Source organism: Harmonia axyridis, chromosome 3 (assembly GCF_914767665.1).
Source record: "Harmonia axyridis chromosome 3, icHarAxyr1.1, whole genome shotgun sequence".
NCBI lineage: Eukaryota > Metazoa > Arthropoda > Insecta > Coleoptera > Coccinellidae > Harmonia > Harmonia axyridis.
In genome coordinates, this window is record NC_059503.1 from 40845675 (window position 1) to 40866188 (window position 20514).

General features: G+C 34.8%; 1 protein-coding gene and 1 long non-coding RNA gene across 4 annotated transcripts in view; one reads left to right on the forward strand and one right to left on the reverse strand.

Annotated features, from left to right (window-relative positions):
* Positions 1-20514, reverse strand: part of LOC123674492 (serine/threonine-protein kinase 33-like) — a 151424-nt gene that overhangs the window by 93623 nt on the left and 37287 nt on the right. The window lies entirely within an intron of this gene.
* LOC123674494 lies at positions 5237-6385 on the forward strand. Its single transcript, XR_006746664.1, has 3 exons — positions 5237-5497; positions 5605-5822; positions 5872-6385. It is a non-coding gene; the product is annotated as an uncharacterized LOC123674494 (long non-coding RNA).

Sequence of the window (20514 nt, forward strand, 5' to 3'; positions counted from 1 at the left end):
GTCATTAGATCGGTAGAATAACTAGTTTCAGGACCTGTCGTCTTATCAACGGAATTCCCATCTAGTAGGAGAGCTGGCACGAATTTTTGGGTAGGTATTTGAGGCAAGCTGAAAACTTGTCAGATACCTCTCCTATTATATCCCAACTCGGAATTGCAGACCTGGCTGGTGAGTAGTGGGGCTAAATCAACCCCTAAATTTTCAAAAATAGAATTTTTTTTTCCTAGAAAATATATTTGAGGCACTACGCAATTTATATATGTTGGAGTAAAATACTTAATGAATACGAAAAAAAATAAGCCAGATAATTTAATCGGGGTTTTAACATTGCCAGACGCGTGCAAAAATATTTTGCAAAAAATTATAAAAAATGTTTTTGAGGCAGCTTGAAATTTTAATAGAGTGTTATTTATAACTAAAAAATAAGATTCCCAAAAATACAGATCATTTCAGTGGGGCTTTCTACCTGCCAGTTGATCAAAAAAATAATGAATCTCTACCACCCAATCACACGATGGCTTGATTCGGTTTACGTCGTATAGTCGTAGATCGGTCAACTCGGGCCAGCCACAGCTCGAGTTGCAACGGGAACGAACGGGGATTCACGATTTACTGAATCGTATGGTTTCTTCCTTAGGCTAGGAACATAGTGAAGTAGGGATGTGTGGTTCGTTCAATTTCGACGAACCGGGTCGAACCAGATCCATTGCTGAGACGACCCGGTTCAAAAAACCCGTTCATTTGACCCAATGGTTCTTTTCAGCTCACTAGCTCAGATCGAATCATGTACGATTTGCGCATGATTCAAAGATCCGTAGATCTGGTTCTTTCGTTCTTTGTTTTTTTTTCTTGGTAAAGAATTTTAAATTAATATCAGCTTTGTATTTATTAGTCGGTATGTTTTTAATCGGATCGTGAATTCGTGATAATGATTTTTTTGAGACATAATCATAAACATAAATGAGATCCATTATCATAAAGTTATAAGTTACTGAGATGGCAGAATATAATAAATTGATATCTGGTTCATGAGATGATTATAGACCTTTCGAAAAAATTTCAAAATCTAATATATATTCCTCGTTCAAATTGATGATTTTGGAATATTTAAATTACTAATGAAGAAGTAGAAGCAAATCATGAATGTACTTTGTACAGAACACTAAATTCATGAGGTCTTGAATTATTAATTTTAACGAAAACTATACCTAATGATCATTACCTGTATCTATTCCAACCAAATAAATACAGAAGATCTGAAATCCCTTAAACCTATATTAACCCTAATTAATATATCTTGTTCCAGAAAAATATTCATTTTGATAAACTTTACAAAGTGAGGTTTCAATATATTATTATTATTATTATTATTACATGGAATAAGAGCTGAGGTTGGTAACCTATAAAAGCTCAGAAATGGAGAAAAAAAAATAAAAATAAAAATTAAATTAAACAGAAGTACATTACTAAACTAAACTAAAGTAAACCAAAAAGCACAAAGGTAAATTTACAAAGTCACCGCCTAGTACACCATCCATCGTATAATATATATAATTGGTAATTCGGAATAAGGACTACAGAATCAGAAATATCAGTATGCAACCAAGATTCAGTAATGAAAATGAGCGATGGACCATGCACTCTAACAAATGAGAGAAGTTCATGATATTTCGAATGGAGAGATTGAATGTAAGTATAAATAAAACTCTTTTCCTGCATGGCACCACTACCACTCAGTTTTCCGGAGTCTGGGATACAATTGTTGGCTCTCCCCTGACGTACTTTATTGTCAAGTCCCTTTCTCCTGACGTTTCGCGTTCCTTCAGATCAAGGCGAAGCTGACTCAGAGTTGCTAACTGGTGAGGAGTCTTGTCATCAGAAACTAGTACGCGCTTGAAATCTCCAGAATTGAGAAGCTTCTTCTTGTTTCTCAGCAATGTTCCCACAACCCCGTTGTTCGAAAAGGAAACCCTCAGCAGACGTGGGTGGGATGGATTACGTTTTCCAATACGGGAAATCTTGACAATCGCGCTTTGTATAGAGTTATCAATCGATTCCAGTATCTTGACAGCCACGTCGGTGTCACCCTCCTCTGGGTCAGATTCAGGTACATTTTTAAGCAAAATGTTATAAGAACGTTTGACTCGCTCTAAAATCTCAGCGGAATCCAAAGAACATAGAGATGGTAGTCTATCGGGAGCAGCGGATAGAGTAGATTTAATCTTTACTATATCGTAAGTCATCTCATCAACTCTCGAAACCACAGCGTTCTGTGATGACTCTATTTGAGACAACTTATTTTGACACTCGTCAATAATGGAGCTATGGCTACTTAACTGCGAGGTATGTTCATCGAGAGTTGTTTTGCATTCACGCAGCTCGGCCAAAATTAGAGACTGATCGGATTTTATTGATTTTATATCCTCAGATACTGAACTCATTTTACTCATTAGGAGAGAAAAATGTTCGAGTGTTACAGGCTGATCAGATTGCGAGTTACTCCGTAGCAATCGTTTGCTACTCAGGCACGGCGGACAGCTCCACTTACCCTTCGACTCCCTCATAAACTCAGAGTCAACGGGCGATATATCAACACACGAAGCATGATAGAATATGCGGCAGGTAGAGCATTTTAACACATTTTTATCTGATTCGGTGGCTTTTTTCGAGCATTTAAAGCAGTACGAGGGCATGATTAGTAGAAAAATATTAATTTAAATAGGAAAGGAGAGGCAAGTAAACTTTTCACTCTTGTGGGTCGATACAAGAGACTTTCACAGAGAGGGAAGACCACGGAATGATAGGAAATGGTGATCAGGCCGCGAAATAATTTGCTACGATTATCGGTCTGCTGAATTTAAATATTATGATCCAGTGCGGTCCAAGCGGTTCCCACGACAGAGCCGAGAGAATGAAATATGTAAAGATTGTGAAATGTGGGGATCAAAAACCGAAAACCAATGAGCGTTCAACGAAGGGGGGGAAAGAACGCCAGGATCAACAATTATCTGCGCGGGTGGGATGCTAATATCGACCTTAGAGATGTAAACAAAGATCAGTGATGAAAAAATCGACAGAATTAAGACAAAGATTTACCAAAGTGAATTGGAAAATTATATTATCCTACCTGAGGAAATACTGAAAACTGTATCATTCAACACTAAAATATCAATGTAGAACACAGATAACCATCTATTAACTAAAGTTGATTGAGAGCTACAGCAAAACGCGTATAGACGAGGCAGAACTTCGATGAACTCTGATATAGTTAAAAAAATTCTCAAAAAATAATGAACAATATTTAAGACCATAACATTTTCAGTAATAATAATTGGTGCATCTAAGAGAGTGCAATTACAGAGCCCAGTTTCTTTTAGATACTATCTATCACATTTCTTCAAAATCGGGTGCCAAGCCAAGTGCCGAGCCGATGATTCATTTGCGAAATGGATGTATTTTATTACAACCATATGTTCCCTTAAGATCAGTCCAAACCGAAACCCATCTACCTAGGCTCGGATAACGAACCATTTTTTCTATGGATCTTTGGGTCCTAAAAGATCCTCAGATTGAATGAACTGAATGTGAAAGTTCGGCTCATTCGGATCGGTTCGAACGAACGAATCATTTTCAGAGAGACGACCTGATCGAACCATTCGTTCTGAAGACCCGGGTCTTTTGATTCGTTCGTTCGTGAACGACACATCCCTATAGTGAAGCGACCAAGAGGTGCGAAGAGGATAGTTGAGAGGATATAGGCGAATTCAAACAAATATATTCTAATAGCCAATAGGGTAGTACATAGTGCAGCGTTACCGAGTGCGGTTGCGCGGGGCGGTTAGGCGAGGATAGAGGCAAGATCGGGGAAGTTTGTTCTCGTTCATCGCCGCGCGGCTGCGCAATTAATAAATAAAATTGGATATTGACGCATTCATAAGTTCGATATTTGTGAAAAGTAATTTGTGGAATCAGAGAGATGCTCAACATCATAATTGATATATTTTGGACAAGTTATGGGATGCTGTAGCGGATGAAATGAAACAAACAAGTAATTAATCCGTGGGAGTGATAGGGTCGCGAATGAAATTAGTCCAGTTTTTCATTAATTTAGATTCACTTTTTTCCAGAATGTAGTCGTTGCAATATTCATATGGAAATATGAAAGAAATTTCTCTGGATGATCGCTTAATTCTTTATACAAGTGATGAAATTCACTTTGTACTTTCCTAGATTTATTAATTTCGTGAACACTACAAGTTCTTCTATTTTCATCATTTTTCATTACAGACCAGAGTTTCAAGAACGAATTTTCTAACAGTATAAATCTATTTTTCGGAAACGCGGCTCCTCTGTAATAATCAAACTTGATTATCGCCTTGATTTCTTGTTCGTCTCACTATGAGATGACACCTCGTCATCGCCGCTACTATCGGGAACCGCTATCCTTTCTGCTACCCTCTTCGCACCTCTTGGTCGCTTCACTATGTTCCTAGCCTTAGAATATAGATAGAAGGAACGGAAAATGAACATTTGAACCCGATCCCGAATAGAAGAGAGATGAAAGCTTAGACGCGCCAATCACAATTGAGATTGCCGAATTGAAAACGTTACCAGCTCTATTTTCAGTACGAAGGAATGAACGAAGAAGAATATAAAAATTTTTCCGACAATTCAGATAAATTGTCGATGTGGCAACGTGCATTCGGGAATTCTGTCATTTTGTTCTGGCTTTAGACCACCTCAGTTAGCTAAATCTTCATAATTCCTTGTTTTAATTATTTTGTATTTCCATTTATAACCATTAGAAGTGATATTAGATATGCCTAGCAAGTGTTTTTTGTGTGGTTTCACTTATATTGTAGGAGGTGAAATTAGTCTTCACACGTGAGTTCCATCCCATAGGCGTGCAGAATCCTGATTTTTTTTCCTTAAAGCATATATTCAGTTATAATTAAAAACAATCCGAAACTAATTTATAGGACTAATTATTTTTTTTTCAAGACTTCCATCGAATCAACTTGAAGGAGAAAAATGGTTGCAGAAAATTTCTTGGAACCGACCGATGTTGGAAAAAAAAATTTTTTCTTTGCTCAAATCACTTTCCTGAAGATTGCTTCCGACTAATGATCCTATGAAAGAGGCTTATACCAGGAGGTTTGCCTTCTCCTTCTGAAATCAAATTGGAAATATGTACCTCTGTAAGTTGTAACGAGAACTTATTTTCATAATTTTTCGTATTTATTATAATTCCATGCAATGAAAATCTTCCTCAGAATATCATCATATAATATAAAAAAATTTGTAGGACCTAATCAGAAGGGAATGGAACTATTGAAGCAGAGGACTTTACAGAATCTGATTCTAAAACACAAGAGAGATTTGAGACTTCAGCTTTTAACTCTCCTTCAAAATGTGCATCTTCTAGCTCTAGTGACACTAAGAACCTAATGCTTATCCAAGGAGGTTTGCCTTCGGAAATTAAATTGGAAATACCTCTGTAAGTTGTAACGAAAACTTTTTTTCATAATTTGTCATATTTCTTATAATTCCTTTCATTGAAAATCTTCCTCAGAATATTACCATATAACATAAAGAAATTTGCAGGACTTACTCAGAAGGGAATGGAATATTGAAGAACAAGACTCTACGGAATCTCTATATGATTCTAAAATACAATCTCCATAAAAAAAGCAATTGAGATTTGACACTCCAATTACCAATGATCCAGATCAAACACTGACTTTAACCTCTCCTTCAAAATGTGCATCATTTAGCTCTAGTGCCACTTCTTTCTATGGGAAATTAAGAATAACCAAAATGAAGTAAGATATATCATAAAAGAAAACTCCATTTCAAATTCTGCTTTTCTAGGTCAAGACGGTTTTTTCCGAATCCCCGCTATATTGGAGACTATTCACACATTCTCATTTGGAAAACCCTATGCTGCGAAAGAAATACTTTAGGTTGTCTCAAAGAATCCTGTCCAATTTCAAGGTCAAAAATAAAATATTGTGTGCGTCCATCCTGAAGTCAAACAGCACTGAGTCAAAACTACAGTTTAGGAAAATCTTGGGGTATCTTTCCAATGCCTATCAATTTGTAGTTGATATCTATACTCAGGCTGAAAAGACTTTAGGTGGACAGAAAGAGTTTTTTATATATTCGATAAAAATTATTCGAACTTGTTATTCCGTCTGGTTCTCACTACATTGAACAGTGTAGATCCAAAATTGTTCAATGTTTTCAATCAGCATCTGTTTGATGATGAACCAGAGATAATCCATGGTCCTGCTATAACGAAAATGATTCTAAATGATTCTGGAAACTTATTTCAATTTGAGGATTCACCAAAATCGACAGAGTGCAAAATTAGATTTGAATCGGTTCAGAAGTAGATTGACAAAAACTATATTTGAAAATCAATAGAATTCTCTGATAATGTTTGAAACCAATAATTTTATTTATACTGTATTTCTGTGATAAATATATTCTGTTGTTTTTTCTAATGTCTTTTCTCTCTATTGCTACATTCATGACCTGTTTTCATATGATTAAATAATATATAATATTAATCATATAAAGTTATCGCTATACATAAATCAGTTGGCCCCTGTTCCACAAATTCTCAACAGTTAAAATATTATTTCCCTTCTCTGTGAGGGGCTGCCCTTATTATTTTTATTTTATTATTTCAGTAGTAAATCTAGTGCTTAATCGAATATTTTTTTCTGAAAATACAAAATGGGGCCTAAGACAATTTAACTCAAATTTTCAGTAAATCATTGTTCATGAAAAATAGTTTTCACTAGTTTATTATGTTTTGAAAAAGTTGAATGAATTCAATTAAAATCCACCAGCCTATCCTGCCATTCATTGTTGAATAAATCTTGAAATCAGATTCTTGAGAAATTTACAGAAAATATTTTATATGAGAAAATGCAACAGAAAAAAAGATTTCCTGCGAATTCCGGCTGCCCTTCATCTAACATCTTAAGAAATGTTAAGGAAAGAATGTTCCATAAAAAATATTGGAATTCTATACACAGAGGTGGACACTACAAACACTGAGGTTAGATGATATCTTTTCATTGCTCATTTATTGATCTAGAATTTTCTTTCATTGTAAAACTAGTAGGTATAATATGGTATAGTATATACAAAGTCACAAAGCTGAATATTTCGATTATATAAGGGTTGGCCAAGTTTCCAGAAATTCTTTTGGGACCAGTGAATTTATCGCCTAACAATACTTTCAAATAAATCCCAGTATTTAGCGGATCGCGGTATCCACTTCAAAGGGACATCCAAAGCGTTTTTATGGACTAAATCAAGTGACTTTGGACATACTATATAACAACATACACGATTGCACGAATTTTGAATGAGGTCTTTTTTTAGAATAGATGACGCATTGATGACTGTTGTTGATAACTAATTCATTTTCCCACTTGAATTACCTATCCATTTGTTGGAATATTTGATTTTGTCATATCATAGTTGAAGTCATATTAAAGTATATAAACGATTTTTTTATTTGAATAATGAACTACGTGGCGCCCAATTATAAAGAATTGAATTCTAACCCCATTGAACTTACCCCTACTCTTCGACTGGGGTCATTTCTCTTCAATATCACCATAAAATTAGTTTAGCTAATTGCCCAACTCAATTTATTTCCCATTCAATATTTTCAATTACGTTGAGAACAACTTAAAATACTAGGAACTGTGATACATGAATAATCTGTAAATTGATTTCAATGTTTTATTTACATCCACAATTGAATATTTCATATGAATTTTACATACGTTACCCTCTATTTCAAATGATAGGGTGGGTCTTTCAAATAAACTTTTTTTTCAAGCTACCTCCCGCTTAGTTACGGCCCCTAAAGATGGCGCCCGAAAAGTAGTTTTTAATTTGTGAAAAGTTAATTATTGTTTTTTTTTGTTACATTTATTTTATATTTGTACCAGTTTGCAATGAAAATATCATTTTGACATAATTTTTCTCTTGAAAACCAAAAAATTCACAAACATGAAGTTGAGCTGACATTTCATGCGAGCGAGGAGGCATTCGAAAAATTGTTGGTGGTGTTCCTCTATGACTCCAAGGGATAGAAAAAGCCACCTCCTAAATTTGTTTCGCAATAACTTTTTCTTTATTCATATTTTACAATGAGTGACTTAACAAATAAGGTCTCTTGTAGTTTTTTGCTATTATTCACAGTTTTTGAGAAAGAAAAACATCAACAGATAATACGCCTGAGTTGTGGAGGTTGGAATTATTTTCGATCTCAAATTTATCCAATAGGCGGATGTCAAAACGATATTTTTATTGAGAAATGGTACAAATATAAAATGTTTTAAACAAAAAAAAAACAATTATAAACTTTTCACAAATTGAAAACTACTTTTCGAGAGCCATCTTTAGGGGGCTGTAGCTAAGGAGAGGGAGACGCAAAAAAAAAGTTGATGGGGAAGACCCACCCTATTTTTTGACAAGGAATTGCTCCTGAATTTTTTTGCAACTATTTATTTACACTCGGTATCATAAAAATTCATTATTTTGAAACTTCAACGAAAGTATATGACTTGAATTATGAATAAAAAAATACTATAAGAAAATGGGGGCGCTGTCGAACATATTGCCACAGGCGCAATAGTACCTAGATACGGCTCTGATTAAGAAATTATGTTAAAGTAGGTTTGCATCTCTGAAATTTTCATATTTCGACTAAAAATCAAACAATTTATCAGGAGTCCCTGTCCTATGCTTAGGAAAATTTAAGTATAGGGTGTTTCACGTAAGCAGGTCACTGGATTTTGTGGCGTATCCTTTGAGCAATATTGAAAAGTGACCCATACAATGATAGTATTTTTCACAGGCTATCCAAATATGTTATCGAACCAAGGCATGGAAAGTTATTGAAGAAACATCGTTTTCCCAAAAGACATTTTTTTTCAAATATGACTGGTTTTCAAAATAAGAAGGTCTAGAGACGATTTATCACCAATCTCTTCTTCATTTAAACTTTTTTTTTTTTAAAAGTACCAAGGGTAAACTGTGCTATATATATATATATATATATATATATATATTCACACTTTCGTGGGGTTATTTCCCAGTTTACCCGGGCCAGTAGGCCAAGGGTAAGCTGTGCTATATATATATATATATATATATATATATATATATATACAGGGTGTCTGGTGAGGAATGGGACAACGTTTAGGTGGTGATGAGGGATGTCTCAAGGAGTGAGAAAATGCCATTTGAAATCATCTGAGGTATATGGTTCCTGATATACAGGGGATTTTAGAAAAAATGAGGAAATTTCAAATGACCATAATTTAGGAAATATGAGAGCTAATCCGATTATTTTTCGTATGAACAATGATAGAGTGAGTACGAATATGTTTGAATGAAAAATTCGAAATAAAATCAGATCCGGACTCAGAAATTTTAGTTTTTCTGAAATTAGGTAAAAACAACACCCTGTATGCGGTTTTCAATTTTTTTGACTTCAGATTCTGAGAGAGCAGGAAAAATACTTTCGAACTCAACTGTCATCCCGAATGGCACAAATTTTTCCTCCTTTCTATGACCCTTCGAATGTCAATCTTCCGATTTTCGCTCCTTACATATTATTTTCTCGACATTTCAGAAACATGAGATCTTAGATAGTTACTCATAAGTAAAAAAAAAGATCATAAACGAATCAAAACTTTCATAAAAACTATCAAAAATGCGAAAAACAGTTAACATTTGGAAAATTAATGACTAATTCTTCAAATATTGTTCGAAATGAAAACCGCCAACTTCTACACATTTATCTGCTCTTTTCATTAAGTTCAAAACTGCTTTCTTTATCACATTCGGGTTGTTTCGTATCTCGTCACATGCGTCTATTATTCGCTGAATTAATTGTTCCCTTGTATTCATTTCTCGCCCGTACACCATAGTTTTAAGGTGTCCCCAAAGGAAATAATATAATGGTGTCATGTCGGGGGACCGAGGTGGCCATGCTCTTGGACCACCACGACCTATCCATCTATTTGGATATACCTCGTTCAAATGATTTCTCACTAAAATTGAGAAATGGGTGCTCCATCATGCTGGAAGATAAGTCCTCTCTGATTAATATTCCCTAATAAATTAGGAAGAACATTCATGAGGAAATCTCTATAAATTTCTCCGGTGAGTCTTTCTTCGAAAAAATGAGGACCTATGAAATTATTCTCAAAAACTGCGCACCACACATTAACACTGAAACGTCTCTGTGATTGTCTTTGTACGACAGCGAAAGGATTCTGTTGATGCCAAAGATGATTATTTCGAGCATTGTTTATTCCATCGCGAGTAAATTGAGCTTCATCTGTGAATAATATTCTTTGGACATTTCTTCTACGACTTCTTATCCACCTGGAAAATTGAAGCCGTGCGATCTCATCGCCAGGTTCCAACTGCTGGACAACTTGAGGGTGATATGGGTGATATTTTTCACTCTTCAGAGTATTCCAAACGTACCATTTCGATACTTCATGAATTGAAGCCAATCGTCTGATACTTACCCCGGATCGTTTTGCACAGTTTTTAAAATATTTTCACGGATATTCTCTTCTATTGTATGTGGTCTTTCAGAAACTGTTTTGCTGGGAAAAGTACCATATTGTTTCGTATGCGCAACAAGGCGGGCAAAAATTTTGTGATTTGGAACCCGACGATTGGGAAAACGTCTACGATACTCCCTTTCAGCTGCTCTTCTGTTCATATCACATTTACCATACACCAAAAGCATGTCAACATACTCTTCATTAAAAAATGTGTGCGGCATGATTTTCAACAAATTGAAGTAAGATTGTATCAACAATTAAATCACTAGTTTGACAGATAACTAAATGCTCTATCTTTTCTCATCATAAATGATAGCACACAATAGAATTGACATAACTGGCAACTAAATTCAAGACTAATGATAGAAATATGTACATGACGAATGAAACTTTGGATATTACAGGAAAAAATGATCCAAACTCATCTGAAAGATCGACTAAGAGAAAAGAAATTGACGGTTTTCATTTTGAACAATATTTGAAGAATTAATCATTAATCTTGTTCCTACTGAATCATCAATTAGTACTTCAGAAATAGTTCGTAAATTTTCCAAATGTTAACTGTTTTCCGCTTTTTGGATAATTTTTATGAAATTTTTGATTCTTTTATGACCCTTCTTTTCTTATGAGTAACTATCTGAGATCTCATTATTCTGAAATGTCGAGAAAATAATAATATGTAAGGAGCGAAAATCGGAAGATTGACATTCGAAGGATCATAGAAAGCAGGAAAAATTTGTGCCATTCGGGATGACAGTTGAGTTCGAAAGTATTTTTCCTGCTCTCTCAGAATCTGAAGTCAAAAAAATTGAAAACCGCATACAGGGTGTTGTTTTTACCTAATTTCAGAAAAACTGAAATTTCTGAGTCCGGATCTGATTTTATTTCGAATTTTTCGTTCAAACAGATTCGTACTGACTCTATCATTGTTCATACGAAAAATCATCGGATTAGCTCTCACATTTCCTGAATTATGGTCATTTGAAATTTCCACATTTTTTCTAAAACCCCCTGTATATCAGGAACCATGTACCTCAGATGATTTCAAATGGCATTTTCTCACTCCTTGAGACATCCCTCATCACCGCCTAAACGTTGTCCCATTCCTCACCAGACACCCTGTATATATATATATATATATATATATATATATATATATATATATATATATATATATATATATATATATATATATATATATATATATATATATATATATATATATATATAGCACAGCTTACCCTTGGCCTACTGGCCCGGGTAAACTGGGAAATAACCCCACGAAAGTGTGAAGCAAAAAAAAAATATATATATATATTCGGTTCAATGTTATTTAGTAACTATATATATATATATATATTTATATATAAATATATATATTTCCATATTTTCTGAATGCTCAATCGATTCTGAATCCGCATATGTGAATATAGTGGTAGTTCTATATGTATTTCAAGAAATTCCATCCATAATCAACCTGAGGAAATTCAGACTTCATATTCGAGAAATGTATCCATGTTGTCTGTCGTTCAATAAATATTTGATTGTCAAATTTCGAAGTTTTTAATCTGGGTTATAATAAAAGCTATAATATGAATCCTGAATTTTCATTCAAAGCTGTTTACTCTTTAAGAAATATGTGATATTTTGGAAATATATATCAAAACCAACAGAAACACTGCTTCCAGATTGATAAAATATTCCACATTGAATGTTTTTTCATAAACTTCATGAGCAATGAAGAAAAACAGGAAAGATATGGAATCGTAGACATCAAATTCAAATTTTCAATAGGTCGAGATTGAAACAATTCAAAGTTTGATTCTGAAGAGGCAAAAAGAAGTTTTAAATTCCAAGCTCCTCAATGATGATTTTTCAAAAGGGCAAATAATTCCCAATTGTCTTTTAGTTAATACTGTTTTTATTTGATATCTTATATTTGAAACATTTCACATTTGAAATGATCTCTGAATAACTTGTGTTGCCAAAAACTGAATGTTTAGACCTTTTAGAGTAGGAGGAGATTTCTGTTCACTTTAGTAGTATATCAAAGGATGTTGTATATCATTCAGCTTCTCATCATGGGCGCCCGCAGGGAGGGGGTGCAGGTTGGACTATGGTGAGATTTTGATTCATTTTTCAGCACAACTCCTTCAATAATACTTTCTCAATCCAAATGGCAAGGAAAAAGATGGATTCACAACAATTTTCCGGTTAAACATATAGTAGAGCATATAGCAGAGGTATTTTTTTAATTGAAAACTTTTTTAGACGCGTTGAGCACTTTTTGGGTGAAGAAATAACATGGAACCGAACGCACTCCATGCGTGTCAATTTTTTCATAAATTCATGTTATATATACTCTGTAGCGTGCTACATTTCAAATTTTATATATTCAACTGAGTCAGACAGTTGATGGAAATCTGGGCGTACGCCAATGCGTATCTTCGTGCATATGTACTCGATACTTCGAAATTATGATATCATTTTCTTCTCTAGTTTCTTCGAACGTACATATATCGATAATTATCGCTGCAAAATAGTTATAATTGTTTTTCTCTAGTTCATTCATAAAACCCTGAAAAAAGGGGTAAGTTGTATATTTTTCTTATCGTCATTATTTGATTGTTGTATACGTAATATATATGAAAATTTTTGATATTCAGATTTAATTTGATAAAGAAATGCATCCGCCATTTTAACATTTCATCATTTTACGTGAAATGAAAATTTTTATTCTTTATTTAAATATAATTTATTATAATCAAATATTTTTTAATACCTATTATTGATGTTTAAATGTAACTTCGTTTTAACTATCGTGAATTTTTATCTTAAATGAAGCATAATAAGTTATAACTCAGTTTATGAGTATTTTCACAAAACTTTTATGTAGAGGATGTTTTTCGTATCTATTATTTTTTACATTTTTCGTTTGTTACATTTTTGAAAGAGATCTTTTCTGAAACAATCTACATATGATTGCCTTGAGATCATCCTTTTAGTTTCTTATCTCATTTGGCAGTCATTTTGTTCAAGCGATAAAATAAGTACATGAGTATTAATATCTTTTATGTAAACTTTGGTTGTTTCAGAAACAGAAAAGCCATCACCTTAATTTGGCTTCTTATTAATTTCTGTTCTCTGATTTTCAGTTTTTTTTGGTATATTTTCTTTGCTGAATTCCTGATTGGTTCTTGATAAACGTTGAAAGTTGGATAATTACATTGAGAGTTCTTCGTCTAAAGACAGCCCATCATTGTCAATTGTCAACTTACAAGTCAGATTATTTACTCTCCTTACAATTGAAGAACTGCCAGACCTAAGTTCTTATCAACTTCGGTGGAGGAAGATTGGCTCAGTATAGAGCTAGGACTTTTACCTCTTCAGGAAAGTAATTTAGGATCTTAGAAAATTTCATTCTTTTTTTATACAATTATAAATTTCGGATTCACTTGTATATATTTCCATTTTATAAATATCGTATGTAAATTTTTCTGGTACCAGATATTTTAAAGATTCGGATTGTGAAATACTTATGTAATTATAAGAGGTGTTTGATCGACCTGGGTTTTTGTCCCTTCCATTTGGTAGATTCAGGGATCTGAACCACGACTCAAACAAACGACTGTTCTCGGGCATTTTGAGTTGTAACGAAGAGGTTACACATAATTTTGGCGCCCAACGTGGGGCCGTTAAGGTCTTTTTGGCCATTCGATCACTAGATCTCTCAGTTTGCCTGGTGGGGGTGACTGTTTATTTGGGGTTGATCATTATCCTCGTTCCGGATAGTTCAGGTTATTATTTTTGGGATCATCTCTCGGCAATTATATCTGATTTTTCAGTCGGGATTTATTTTTTGTTTGTTTTTTTTTGATAAGCTTTCAATTTTTCTCTTCTACCTTATCTGATTCCTTTGAATTTTCTATCGTGGAAAATGTCTCTCAACCCAAATTATCTAAAACAAAATGAACTCGCTTATGAGATTGCGATTCGAGGTATTGAGATCCCGTCATCAGTGGATGACAAACGTAAAATTTTGAGAGGTTTACTTTCACAAGAATCCTCAGATCGTAGTTTCACTGTCTTGTCTGATCCTTTTTCCTTCAAAGAAAATGTTGAAGGCATTAAAGAGAGTTTAACAGATTTGAAGGAGATTTGCGCTAAGTTCAATTCAAATTCTCCTCAAATTGATCACAAACGTATACTCACTCGTTTAACTCATGTAACTGGTAGAATTCAACGGCTATCGGTTGATAAAGATGATGAATCTGCTATCAGACAGAATCTTTATAAAGAAGTCCTTATGTTGGAGTCTGATATAGCAGAAAAGGTGTCCCCTTCTGAAGCTCATTTTCCTTCCACCTCAACACCTGTGAAGTCTGCAGGTTTGCATCATCCTCTGTCTCCTGTCAACGCTCCAACTAATTCTAAATGTATACCTGTTTATAAGTGGGGTTTAAAAAAGTTTTCGGGAAAGGAACCATTAATTCCATTCTTGGAGGTGGTTGAGTCCCTTAAGGTTTCTAGAGGTTGTACAGATTCGGACCTATTCGACTCTGCTGGGGATTTGTTTGAAAAGGATGCGTGGACTTGGTGGCATAACAACCACATCAAGAATCGTTTCCTGAACTGGAACGAACTCGTTGATGCCCTGAAATCCACATTTTTGCATAGTAATTATGACTCAATGTTATTGCAGGATATCAAATCTCGTAAGCAGAATCCTCGAGAGTCAGTTGCGCTGTATATCACTTTTATGGAGGCACAATTTTATAGATTAAATAAATGTCCTTCAGAGATTGAAATGGTTAATATTATAAGGAATAATTTACTTCCTGACTATGTAAAAGCCCTTGTTTTACAGGATATTGCATCAGTATCTCAGCTGACATCTCTTTGTAGGAGAGTTGAGGATGCTCTCTGTTTAAGCGTTTCAAATCAGTTGGGAGAGCTCCAGGTGTCTGAAACTCGATCTAATGTCAGATGTTGGAACTGTGGTGAGGAAAACCATCGTTACAACGAATGTAGGAAGTTGAGAACGCGCTTCTGCTTTGGTTGCGGTCAGAGGAACGTTATCAAGTCCAACTGTCCTCGGTGTTCAAAAAACGAACAGAGGGTCCACAATCCCGCAGGTATTGGAGGCCCCTCAAGTCAAAAACCTGCTCCAAAACCGAAACAGAAATCGAATCAGAAGAAGAATTAATTTCTTCGTCACCCATAGTTATGGAGAACTCCGATTTATCTGTTCCTGAAGCGGTAAGAAAGGTTGAAAAGAACCATAGTGTCTTGAGAGAGACCAATCCCTTATTAGAACTTCGTCAGAAGGACAATCGTCCTTATCTAATAGTTCAGGTAGGAGGTGAGCTTATATCTTCCTTGGTAGATAGTGGTAGCAACGTCACAATTTTAGGTTCTTCTTCTATTCACCTTTTACGGAAGATGAATCTAGGCCTCCACTCCGACGTATCGGTTAACCTTACAACGGCCGATGGAAAGCCTCAGAATACTTTGGGGTATGTCAACCTTCCCATAAGTTTGAACGAGGTGACCAAGGTACTCAGGGTACTTGTCGTACCCTCAATAACTCACGACCTTATTTTGGGTATGGATTTCATACATGATTTTAATCTGACTCTTGATTTCAGAGATTTTTCCTATGGTTCCTCTTGTTTATCTTCGGATAACTCTGTAGCTGTGGTTCGAGCTATACTCGAATCTGATTCATTGACAGAGCCTCAAAAGTACGAATTGGACTTCGTTATAGATTTATTTAAACAAATTGCGCCCTCTGATAGATTAGGTAGGACTCATTTGTATCGGCATCATATCGATACAGGAGATGCCAAGCCAGTTAGACAAAGACAGTATCCACTTTCTCCAGCAATGCAGAAAGTTTTGAATGTGGAAATTGATAAGATGTTGGAGCTCAACATTATCAAACCTATCTCCGGGTGTAGCCCATGGTTGTCTCCACTTTGGTTGGTCCCCAAGAAGGATGGTACACACAGGGTTGTATTTGATGCCAGGAAGTTGAATTCCATCACCCTACCTGACAGTTATCCTATGCCTCCAATTGATTCTGTTCTGAGTAAGGTACGTGATGCATGTTATCTTAGCTCAATAGATTTAAAACAAGCATTTTTCCAAATTCCGTTGGATGAAGAATCCAAAATAAAAACAACTTTCGCTATTTCAGGCAGAGGCTTGTTCTGTTTCAATGTATTACCGTTTGGTTTAAATTGTGCTTGTCAAGCGATGGTGAGACTTATGGATATGGTCATTGGACCTTCTTTGGAGCCCTATGTATTCTATTATGTCGATGACATAATCGTTTGTACCCCTACTTTTGAAATGCATCTCGCTGTCCTCAGAAAACTATTTCACTGTCTAAAAGAGGCAAATTTGACAATAAACTTTGATAAATGTAAGTTTTGTAGACTCTCATTAAATTTTTTGGGATTTGTTGTAGATGAGAATGGTCTAAGAACGGATCCATCTAAAGTTCAAGATATTTTGGATTATCCCATTCCCAAAAATACCACACAAATTCGTCAGTTGATTGGTTTAATCGGTTATTATCGCAGATTTTTAAGAGATTTTGCTTCAGTGTGTAGTCCAATAACTGATTTATTAAAGGGTAGGAAGAAAGGTCAACCAGTTGTGTGGACAGATGATGCAAATAATGCTTTCCTCAAGATAAAATCATTGTTAACTTCAGCCCCTATTTTGGCGAGTCCAGATTTTTCAAGACCATTTAGTCTTGCTTGTGATGCAAGTGATAGTGGTGTTGGAGCAGTTTTGTTTCAGGAGGAAGATGGACTAGAACATCCAGTCGCCTACTTCAGTAAGGTTTTGAATAAGAGTTAACGTAACTACTCAACCACAGAGAAAGAACTACTGGCTATCGTACTGTCTATTGAGAAATTCAGACCATATATTGAAGGCACCGAGTTTACTGTCATAACGGATCACTCTTCGTTGGTGTGGCTTAATTCGATGAAGAATCCAAATCAACGAATCTCTAGATGGATTATGAGATTATCTTCTTATCGTTTCAAAATAGTGCATCGAAGTGGATCCCTCAACACTGTTGCTGATTCACTCTCTCGTATGTCGACTGACAGTATACAGGTTTCAATTTTGAATCTTTCTCAGTTGAAGGTTGATAAATGGTATAGCAATTTGCTGACAAAAGTTAGTAATAGTCCAGATCTGTATCCCGAATTTAAAATAGAAAATCGTGTCTTATATAAACATATTTTGCCTAGGTATCGCTTAGTAAATGACTCTCCCGAATGGAAAATTGTTGTGCCCACTCCTCATCGGTTGGAAATTATGAAGGAATTTCATGACGAGCCAACAGCTGGACATTTTGGTGTTTACGAGACATTACACCGTGTCTCGTCTCTATATTACTGGCCCAGGATGAAAAACTCTATTGTAAAGTATGTTAAGAGTTGCAAGGTATGTGCTTCTTGTAAACCTGGAAACCTACCTCAGGCTGGATTAATGGGCAAGTATCGGAATATTAACTTCCCATTTCAGTTCTTAAGTGCCGATTTGTTGGGACCTTATACAAGATCTAGAGCAGGTAATCAGTATGTTTTAGTTGTAACTGACTGGTTCACCAAATTTGTTTTTGTTCAGCCACTTTCTAAGGCCACTAGCAGGTCCATTGTGAAATTTATCGAGAATCAAATTTTCCTGATTTTCGGTGTTCCTCAAATTTTTGCTGTGGATAATGGTTCACAGTTTGTTTCTGCTGAATTTAAAAACCTAATGAAAAAGTATAAGGTCCAGAAAATCTTCTATAATGCTCGTTTCCATCCCCAAATCAATCCTACAGAGCGTGTGAACAAGACGATCGTCACCGCCATCAGATCATATATTGATGGTGATCATAAACTTTGGGACCAGAATATTCTGGAAATCGCTCAAGCAATTAGACTTGCTAGGAGTGAAACTTTGAAATATAGTCCCTCATTTTTAGTTTTTCTAAGGAATGTAGCTACAGATGGATCATTTTATGGTCTTATTTCTGATAATGCCAATAACGCCGTCACTGTAGGAAATAAAGTTTTGGATTCCGATATTGTTCAACAACTGCCTGAACTTTATGAAGACATTCGAAAACGTTTGAAGCATTCTTACGAGATCAACGCTCGTAGATACAACCTCAGAAGACGAGATTTACGGCTGAAGGTTGGAGATAGAGTGTGGAAGCGGAATTTTGTGCTTTCTGATGCTTCTAAGAATTTCACCGCCAAGCTTGCTCCAAGGTTTGTCCCATGTATTGTGAATAAGGCGATTTCTTCGCTTGTCTACAATCTCGTTGATTTGTCTGGTAGAGACCTCGGAAATTTCCATATCAAGGACATTAAGCCCGATTTAAGTAGAGAAGATGATCCTACTGATTTCTCAGATGTTCAATCCGAATGACCTGAATGTTTTGTGTTTTGTTAGTATTAGGTATTGGTTTGTATCGCCTGGAATAACAAATGCCGTTTTTCATTCCTCCTTTCCTTTTATCCTTTCCTTTTCAGTATTCGATTGAATTGATTGAATTGAGACAAAAATTATAAATTGAAGCATTTAAGGCACTTATCTTTATTTCTATCTCTCATTTATCTTTATCTCTTATTTATCTCTCTTTGTACTACGAGCAATTATCTTCTTGTAATGGAAAGTAGTCTTGGCCATTGCAATTATCTTTATCTTTTCTGCTCTAGTATAATTACTTTTCAGCCTTTATTATATGCTTCTACCTCTGTTCGAATCAACGTGCAGTTATACAGTATCTAATGTGCATTGCATAAATCTTTGGTGTAACTGTTTTGTTGTTTTGAAGTAACTAAGTCTTTTGTGTCTTTTCAGATGCAGTTCTATGTCTCTATGAAGTCAATTTCCTTGATATACCATGTGATCCCTGGATCACTGGCGCCCATCATTTTCTCGTTCAGTTAACTTTGTGGATAAAAAAAAAGCTCATTGTGAGCAAAGACCTTTTTTTTTTGGGGGGGAATGAGGAGTGTGTAGCGTGCTACATTTCAAATTTTATATATTCAACTGAGTCAGACAGTTGATGGAAATCTGGGCGTACGCCAATGCGTATCTTCGTGCATATGTACTCGATACTTCGAAATTATGATATCATTTTCTTTTCTAGTTTCTTCGAACGTACATATATCGATAATTATCGCTGCAAAATAGTTATAATTGTTTTTCTCTAGTTCATTCATAAAACCCTGAAAAAAGGGGTAAGTTGTATATTTTTCTTATCGTCATTATTTGATTGTTGTATACGTAATATATATGAAAATTTTTGATATTCAGATTTAATTTGATAAAGGAATGCATCCGCCATTTTAACATTTCATCATTTTACGTGAAATGAAAATTTTTATTCTTTATTTAAATATAATTTATTATAATCAAATATTTTTTAATACCTATTATTGATGTTTAAATGTAACTTCGTTTTAACTATCGTGAATTTTTATCTTAAATGAAGCATAATAAGTTATAACTCAGTTTATGAGTATTTTCACAAAACTTTTATGTAGAGGATGTTTTTCGTATCTTTTATTTTTTACATTTTTCGTTTGTTACATTTTTGAAAGAGATCTTTTCTGAAACAATCTACATATGATTGCCTTGAGATCATCCTTTTAGTTTCTTATCTCATTTGGCAGTCATTTTGTTCAAGCGATAAAATAAGTACCTGAGTATTAATATCTTTTATGTAAACTTTGGTTGTTTCAGAAACAGAAAAGCCATCACCTTAATTTGGCTTCTTATTAATTTCTGTTCTCTGATTTTCAGTTTTTTTTGGTATATTTTCTTTGCTGAATTCCTGATTGGTTCTTGATAAACGTTGAAAGTTGGATAATTACAT